The 9468-nt window shown below is 45.4% G+C and overlaps 1 pseudogene; it reads left to right on the top strand.

The window, feature by feature from the left end:
• Nucleotides 1-7132: 7132 nt before the first annotated feature.
• Nucleotides 7133-7542, top strand: LOC102481307 (syntaxin-8 pseudogene; annotated as a pseudogene).
• The last annotated feature ends 1926 nt before the right edge of the window (nt 7543-9468 follow it).

The following is a 9468-nucleotide window of genomic DNA, read 5'->3' on the forward strand; positions in this document are numbered from 1 at the left end:
CGACCCGCGGTCGACTATGTGGGAGTCCAGCGACATAGCCATTATGCTAACTGCTGGTTCCAGGGACTAAATTCTATAAAAATAAAAAATTTTAAAAAGTGAAGAAAAAAAATAAAAATGGAATGGTAAACAAGAATTACAACGATGTTTCCAATTTCTATACTATGGAAAAAGAAATAGCCAGCCCTCAGGTGCCAGTAGAAAAGGCAGTGTTCCCTGGTGGCAGCTGTATTTCTGTTACAGAGACAGAGTTTGGGATGCAGGTGACAGATAGGACAGATAGGACAGTTAGATCTTTTTAGGGATCCAGAGGCAACATAAGAGAGGCTGAAAGGAAGCATGTGTGAGGTGACCTAACTAGTCACAGTGAGAGGAAAAAGTGGAAATGAATGATTGGGAGACAATGAATAACGGAGAAATAGCCTTCTAGTGACGACTAGAGCAAACAGACCTCGGGGGTACGCTGCTCCAGATTCCGACAGTCTTTGAGAGCACCACCCTGTGCGCTCTGAGAAGCACGTGCGAGGGCAGAGTCAGGTGTAAAATCCTGTGCAGGGTCTAAGGAAGGAAGCCATTCGCAGGCAGGGAGAGACACAGACCCTAGTGCAGGTGTGACGTCTGTGGGAGGGAGCTGGAAAGAGGGGAGCTTACAGAGACAGAGCCTCCCCACAGTAGTACAGTTACCGGCGTGTTCTGGACAAAATGACATAAACCCTCAAGCACAGGTGACCCTTACAAGCATTGATGAACACTGCCATGATCAGTTCCTGGCTGACAACACCACCTCAGTGTGTGGGACCTAACGGAGGCTCAGCCTGTGCCTAAACTCCCAACAGAAACACCTCTTGGAAGAGATTAGAGTAGCGTGGCCATCTGGCTGTCACCAGCACAGCCGGTTCCAGTGCTGTCAGGCTGAACACCCCGCAGTGTCCCCTGAAGGTGCTCCCCAAGATAGCACACCCCTCCACAGGGATATCATGAACATGAATGTTTCTATTAGTCTCGCATTTTAGAGGATGACAGAAAAGAGTATTCCCTCCAAAATAAATAGCTAGGTAATGTAGCAAGTTCTACGAAGTCTTCTGATGACGTCTTTGAAAAAGAGATGAAGAGAAGTGGCTTTGTTGTAGGGTAAATGAATGAATTTATAGCTTTGAGAATGGCATTGCCCAAAAAGTTATTGAATCATCCATCAGGGCTAGCACACGGGAAGCTTACTGTGTCCTTAACTCTTCCCATTCAATTTTCCTGTTTCCGATCAACGATTTCAAATGTCAATTAAAGACATCAGTAGGTGGTGGGATCCTAATGGGAGAAACTGCTTAGGTTTCAGGCACTAAAGAATCACAGTCTAGAATGGTCTCATGTCTGATGTGGCAGGCCAGAAGGAAGTAAATTGGAAAACATGGACCTGACAGTTCTAACGTAAGTGTGAGGTGGTGAGAATTCTCTTCTGTGCTGCCACATCCAGAAAAGGCCTGGCGGAACTGCATTCAGATTTGGATGTTGTATTGCAGAAAAGATTATGGAAAAATGAACGAGCTTTGGGACCAGCAGTTAGGGTAATGGCTATGTTGCAGGGCTCCCAAGTAGTCGACCGCAGTTCACGTCCCAGACCTGGTGGCTTAAACTCACACCAGGTGCATGTGCGTGCATGCCCAAGATCCCGAGAGGAGGATAGAGGATGGAGGAGAAGGGATTGCACTGTGGCCATCCCCCCTGGGGGTGATTTCTGTCTCTCTGTCTCTCTCTGGCGAGTGAGTGCACATGCCCTATAGCAAAAATTTCTTCAAAAAAAAAAAATCTAATAATAAGATAATAAATAAAATAAAATAATTCTTAAAAAAGCAACCTGTTCCTTAGATAATTATTCCCTTTAGAAAATTTTCCCAATTATTGAGGTAAACTCTACCCTGATAGCTTTCACCAGTGTTTTCTAACTCACCAATTTGCTATCTCACCAAAAACCTAGGAAATCTAAAAGAAGGCTTCTCCAAGTGTTTCAATACTCCCACAGCTTCTACCTGCCTCTGCCAAGACTTTTCTCTTTTAACTTTTCAGATTAAGCATGTCCATGTCTTCTAAAGTACTCCTCATGTTCATTATTAAAGCCACCACTTACAGAAGTCAGATATGACAAGTGCCATTTTAGATATCGAGGAACAAATCTTGACCTACGTGTGCATGTGTGTGTGTGTGTGTGTGTGCATGTGTGTGCATGTGTGTGCATGCATGTATATACCTGCAAGCATGTGAGTGCTGGCATGTACCTTTGCTTCTCATCAGAAGAAGAAGGGGGCTGCCTGTCCACACAAGAGGAGAGGGAGTGGACTGATCAGAGAGAAAAAGACAGGAGCGAGTCTAAGGTCCCTGACCGGGAGGTGCTCTGTGTTCTCGGACACCAGGTGGAAGTCCTTGCAACACATGCTCACAGTTTAGGGTTCAAATCAAAGACCAGTGGGATGGCAGCATCTACCATCAGCTGTCAAGTACCTGACAGAGGGAGGGAGAGGGAGAAAGCAAGTCACCGGGTCTAGGACTCGAACTGTTGTTGGCCATGTGGGAGTCCGGCACCTCAACCACAATGCCACCTGCCAACTCCAAGATTACTTTTTAAAATACTAAATTTTCTGTCACTAAAAAGTGAAGAAACTTTTTTTTTTATTTGTAATAAAATCTTTTTTTAGGTTTATATTGTCACTTAAGTTGAAATGCATTTTTTTTTTTTTGGGTAGGGGGAAAGATTTTTGCTATAGGGCATGTGCACTTGCCGGAGAGACAGAGACACAGAAAGTGACAAAATCACTCCTCCCTCCCCCAAGAGGGAGGGCCACGCCATAATCCCTTCTCCTCTAGGGATCTTGGGCACACACACACATGCCTGGTATAAATTTGAATTCACTGGATCTGGGACTTGAACCTCAGTCAGCCAGGTGGAGTCCAGCAACGTAACTACTACGCCATCTGATGTTATTTTAAGATTGCTGTCATAGTTCTGTTTACCACTTATTCCTGGTCATCAGATAATGTGAGCAATCAACTTGAAGGTTGGCTGTCTGGATTAGAGACAATCCCAGACATACTCCCACAGATCTCACCTCGCTGTGGGAGGAAGAGGAGACGGATGATCAGAGGTTTAGTCACGCTTCTGATGTGGGACAGGAATGTCATCCTGCCAGTATTATCGATGACAGAGAATACTCGTGTGTGAAAAAAAGAAACATTCAAAATTAAGTTGAAGTGCTGGCCGTCTAGACATTTTAGAATTATCTGTTATTTTACTTGTATGTTCTTTTGATGTGTGCACAACGGCAATATAGAAAACATGTAAGAAGCCAGCCCGTAGTTGAGCGGTGAGGAAGCAGAATCCCCAAGTCAACTGCAGCTCGAAGCCTGGCCCCGGAGCTGGAGAAACACGTTGGCACTTAGGCCTGTGTGCCCAAAGTCCTGCCGGGAGGGGAAGTGGAAGAGCAAGGGTTGCGGCATGACAGCGCTTCATGGGGACGCTTCCAATCCAATCAAATTGACACCCAAGATTATCATATTCCTTAGGGTAAAAGTTCAGCAGTATCCTTATTTTCATGATATTGACAACAAGTATATTTTTTGCACACCTTTGTAATGTATATTATTAGACTAAGTGCTATTTTGTGTTTTGTTTGTTTGTTTTTGAGAGGTTTTTGCAATAGGGCGCGTGCGCTCACCAGACAGACAGAGAGAGAGAGAGAGACAGAAAGCAAGAAATCAGCCCCCAGAGCGGATGGCCACGCCGCAATCCCTTCTCCTCCATTCTCTCGGGATCTTGGGCACGCATGCACACACGCCCGGTGTGAATTTTAAGCCACCGGGTCCGGGACGCAAACTGAGGTCGACTACATGGGAGTTCAGCAACATAGCCATTACACTAACTGCTGGTCCCAAGTGCTATTTTGTGAATACAAAGTGTCCATGTTGTGTATTTTGAGATTTAAATAAGCACTCGAGAATGTAAACAATATCGCTTCAAACGGGGTCAGACCCATTAATTTCATGAGGAAGAAATACTAGTAACTATCTTTAGGACTGAAAATTGACGGTTAAGTTCATTATTAGTTATTAATAAACAGTTACATATTCTCATTAATCCTTTTTTCTTATTTTTAAAGAATTATTTTGTTTAACTTTATTTACTTATTTATTTATTTATTCAAATTTGCCCAGAGAGAGAGAGAAAGAGAGGGAAAGTGAGAAAGCCAGCCGCCAAATCCGGGACTCAAACCACGGTCGGCCATGTGGGGGAGTCCAGTGCCTTTAGCCACCATGCCATTTGCTGACCCCATCACTGATTCGTAAAACAAATTTTTCAAAATAGATAGTGCAGGAGACATAGGATAGTTATGCAATTTTCGAAGATTGTCATTCTAACCTAATAGCAATGAGCTACCGATTTCCTGCGGTACCATTATGTTCCAATGTATGTCTGATCGAATCAACTATTTCTAACGGTGACATTGTCCAGTTGGTGTTCATTTATATTCCCAATGATGACAGTTTAAATACCGGAAACTCACGTTTGTAATGTTTCTTCCCTAATAAGTTATCAAATGAGTTTATTTTTCAGCGTTGTTCTCACCAATATAAGGAAACATGAATCGTGGCTCTTACAGGTTGACAATTTAATTGAAGGTACGCTGTTTGTGCTGTGTATTCTGGTATGTATGAATGGGTGTGTATTGGAGTGTGTAAACGTGTGTGCTGGTGTGTGTGAGTGTGTGTGTTTTGGTGTGTGTAAGCGTATGTATTCTGATGTGTATAAGCATGTGTGTTCTAGTGTGTATAAATGTGTGTGTTTAAATATGTGTAAATGTGTGTGTTCTGGTGTGTATAAATGTGTGTGTGTATATTTGTAAGACGATTCTTTGGTCACTGATCCACTCAAATAGTGGGAATAAAAAAGAACATTTTACTCAAAAAATAATATAGAATAGCTTCATTTTCATGGTTGAGGCACCCCAAGTTTCCCACCCAATATACCTATCACAATTCAAAATGTGCTAACAAGGAGCTGGAGCACCCATCTGTTAACTGGAAGGAAAAGCTTTGTGACACATCTATCAATTCATTTGTCGGGTTTAAGATGAAGAAAAATCGCTAGCGTAATGTGAAATGCTCATCCACGGCTAACATCCAGTAACGTTCAGAGCAACTCTTTAAAAGTCTCCTAGGTTTTCAATGTGTCTTGCTTCTTTTCCGGTCAACTTCCCCTCCTACTTCAGAAAAAGAAGATAAGTTTCCTTTCCATAAGAAAAATGAGACAAGAGCTGATGTGGGGAAAAGCAAAGCCCTTCTAAGAGAGCGATGGAACTGTGATGAGGGAATCTTAAAAGATGAATCCAACGGGGACGCCATCGTGTGGTCCTTGAGAGAGGCGAGAACACAGGTGTGTTTCTGAGCCCCCCAGAATGGGAAGACCTTCCAGCAGACAGAAAGGAGACCAGACTGCACCCTCTCTGACTTCCTACGGGAAGAGAATGAGTCATTGAGCTCGAGGTTCCAGGACGCTGCTTGTTCCCATGTGCCTCTGTTCATTTGGCATTAAAGAAGTTAAAATCAGTTCTGAAATAAAGAGGGCTACTGACTATAATCTAGCCTATAAACAGGAATAATCCAATGCATGTTGTTTTATGAAAAAAATGCCTTTTCTGTATACCATGTCAAGCTAGAGCCCCGTTTGTTTGGAAAGCAGTGAATGAACTGAATACAGTCACACATGGTCACGTATCATCTCATTCAGTGGTGGGCCATGCACCCCATGGTGGTTCCAGTACGTACAGCCTGGGTGTCCTAAGTCGATCCTGTTCTCCAGGTTTCCGGAAGTGCACTGACTCTCTCAAGACCAACCTGCCAGAGAAGACCCTTCTCAGATGATGTCCCCGTTGTTAAGTGCTGCATGAGTGCACTAACGGAAACTGTTTATTTTCCAGAGATGTATTTACCCACGTGCACCAGAAGTACCTGATGCTGAGCTCCCACTATATTAGGGAGGCGTATTTGCAAGGCAAACACTGAGAGTCAAATATCCCACTGATGGATATCAACTGCTGTAGACTGAATGTTTGTGTCTCCCTCAAATTCACAGTGGAAGGACCAGCAGTTAGCGTAATGGCTATGTGGTTGAACTCCCATGTAGCCGACTGCGGTTCGAATCCCGGACCTGGTGGCTTAAACTCGTGCTGGGCGCCTGTGTGTGTGTGCCCAAGATCCCGAAAGGAGAATGAGGAGAAGGGATTGTGGTGTGGCCATCCCCCCGGAGGGGTAATTTCTCACTTTCTCTCTCTCTGTCTTTCTGGTGAGTTCACGCACCCTATAGCAAAATCCTCTCAAAAAAAAAAAATTCATAGTTGAAATTCTAACCCCCAAGATCATGATTTTTAGAAGTCAGTCATGTAGAGGTGATCTGGTCAGGTGGTCAGAGCCCTCGTGATTGGATTCATGTCCTTCTGGAAGAGACAACAAAGGGTTAACTCTCCCTTCTACCATGTGAGTGCATAGAAAGTGCCCTCTGAGAGCAACCAGCCCTCAACTATCCTGTAATCCCTGGTGCCGTGACTTGGACTTCCGGTCCCGGCAGGTGAGAAGTGTGTCCTTGTTCATAGCCTCCCCTGTCTATGCTACTGTACTATAGCAGTGGAAGAGCCCACAGCAGTGGCACGATCTGGTCTGTGTATCTGGGAGGGAATGCACAGACTAGTGACCGGGCTCTACGAGCAAGCAATTAGGATTAAGAGAGGGAAGGCCTTTCCATCAGGCCGTCGGCTTCTAAGAGGAAGGCCTTCTTTCCAGCAGAGTGCATTCCCAAGGGGCTCTTCAGATGATCGGCCTCCTTCCCTTTCTGAGGCCTTCTAATTTGGGGGGCGGGTTAATGTGGCTTCAGATGATAATGTCCTCCTTCCTCCAGGTATAAAGCACGTGATCAAGGGTAGACCAGTCAGCTGCGAGCAGGGAGTGTCCCAGGGGCGTTTGGAAACTGCACGATGGCCCCAAACCCCTGGTTCTCCACCTACAACTCTTTGTCAAACTGCCTGAGAGATGGCTGAGAAAACTCAACAAGGAAGGCAGTATGGCTGGAAAGGGGAAAAGTCACCCAAGGTCCAGCCTGATGCGTGAAGAGGCTAAGAAAGGTGCACCCAGTCCTTGGTTCTTTGAGGAGCCGGAGGAGACCAGAGGTTTGGGTTTCAATGAAATCGGACAACAGCAGCAGCAGAACAGGATCCAGGAAGAGGGTGCAGGACTTGACGCACTGTCGTCTATCATAAGTCACCGAAAGCAAATGGGGCAGGAAGTTGGGGACGAACTGGAAGAACAAAACAAGATGATGGACGACCTTGCCAACCTGGTGGAGAACACGGGGGAAAAGCTTCGCGCTGAAGCCGGACGTGTGAACCTGGTGGACAGAAAGTCCGCCTCCCACAGTGACAACGTGATCTTTCGCTGCTCGTGGCCGCTGTGGTGGCTGCAGTCTGGCCATCTGACTGTTGGCAGCCAGTGGACCACCCTCCGTGACACCCGCTGTGACACTGCAGTGATGGGTAAATGCTCAGCAGCCTTTTGGAACACAAAGCCTACTCTCAATAGCATGCCCCAAAGCTCTGGAAAAAAATAAAAAGAAGAAACCAGTTGGCGCGTGCCCTTCTAGTCCAGCAAGTCTGGGTCCTGGGTGAAAAGTTGCCTGACTTCTCCGAGCACAGTGAGTGTCCGTCTTCTCTGGGAGGTTTGAGATCAAGGTGTTCCCCTCTTGGGCAAGTGTGTGTGACAGTGGGAACCCAGCTACGGTGAGACCTAGCGGAGGAGAAGTCCATGTGAAGATGGAAAAGGCAACGGGAAGCGAGGACAGCCTATACCGAGAATTCGGCCTGGGAGGGTGGGGCACTCTGCATCTATTAGTGATCGAGCCGCGTCTCTGGTCTGGGTGACTGTGAGAGTAGGTCAGTTCTCAACTTGTATTCATGTGGGTTTGCACTCAGTTTCATGCCATTTTTGAATCAAAAGCAAACTAATGTTACTGACAATTGACTTGCAGAGATATGGGGTGATGCATGGGTTCTTTTTTTGGTGGGGGGTGGATTTATTTTTGCTATAGGGCACATGTGCTCACTAGAGAGACAGGGAGAGACAGACAAAATGGGAGAAATCACCCCTCAAGGGCAATGACCACTCCACACATAATCACTTCTCCTCTGTTCTCCTCTCAAGATTTTGGGCATTCATGCACACATGCTCAGCATGAGTTGCCGGGTCTGTGACTGAAACCAGCTAGACCCTGTGAGAGTCCAGTGTCTAAACCATCATGCCACCTCTGGCCAGATACACGGATTCTTTTTTTTTTTTAGAGAGGATTTTGCTATAATAGGGCGCGTGTGCTCGCCAGACAGAGACATAGAGACAGAAAGCGAGAAATCACCCCCCAGGGGGAATGGCCATGCTGCAATCCCTTCTCCTCCATTCTCCTCTCAGGATCTTGGGCATGTACACACACGTGCCAGGTGTGTGTACATGCCACCGGGTCCAGGATGCGAACCGCAGTTGACTACATGAGAGTCCAGCAACATAGCCACTAACTGCTGGTCCCCAACGGATTCTTAACATTGCCATCATGTTGGGTTGCTGCTTTGAAGGCCATATACTACAATAGTTTGAATTACTAACATTTTAAAGGGTTTCTTTTTAAAATAAAGAAAAAGTATGATTTTTACAAAATGACAGAGTCCAGCAACATAGCCACTAACTGCTGGTCCCCAACGGATTCTTAACATTGCCATCATGTTGGGTTGCTGCTTTGAAGGCCATATACTACAATAGTTTGAATTACTAAAATTTTAAAGGGTTCCTTTTTTAAAATAAAGAAAAAGTATGATTTTTATAAAATGACATCACTATTGCTTACTTAGGAGCAAATGGAGTATTTTCATAGTCATTTTGGCAAGAACTGCACGAACCTCGTCCTTTTTTAATCTTCTCTGCTTTTGTGCCCACGTGTGTTTATCACGCCTGTGAACGTCATTCATTGTGAATGACAGACAGAGGGAGGGTGGCTGAGAACGAGTGGCCCGGCTGCCTAGTTCTGGAGAGCGTTTCCAAGGGGCTGAAGCCACAAGCTAGAGCCAGGAGGGGCTGGACAGGTCACCTCTGAAGGACTGCCACTCCTGAGATTCTGGTTCTGTGAGGTCCACGTTTGCAAATTAAGTCCCAGAAGCTGCAATTCTCTTTACACTTACTCTTATCGAATGTATTAAGCCAAATAATTTCTTTTCATTCCTATTTTGCCTTTCTACAATGCCAGAAAAACGATTTTTATTTCCCTGAAGGTAGTCGTAGCTGCACTTAAAAGGTTGACTTACCCTGGCCTGTCAAAGGGGCTGAGCATCTTCACCGACACCACAAAAATGATTCATTGTCATGGGTCAGATCCAATATTTGGGCAAATGACTT

This window comes from Tupaia chinensis, unplaced genomic scaffold, assembly GCF_000334495.1.
Source record: "Tupaia chinensis unplaced genomic scaffold, TupChi_1.0 Scaffold000487_1, whole genome shotgun sequence".
NCBI lineage: Eukaryota > Metazoa > Chordata > Mammalia > Scandentia > Tupaiidae > Tupaia > Tupaia belangeri.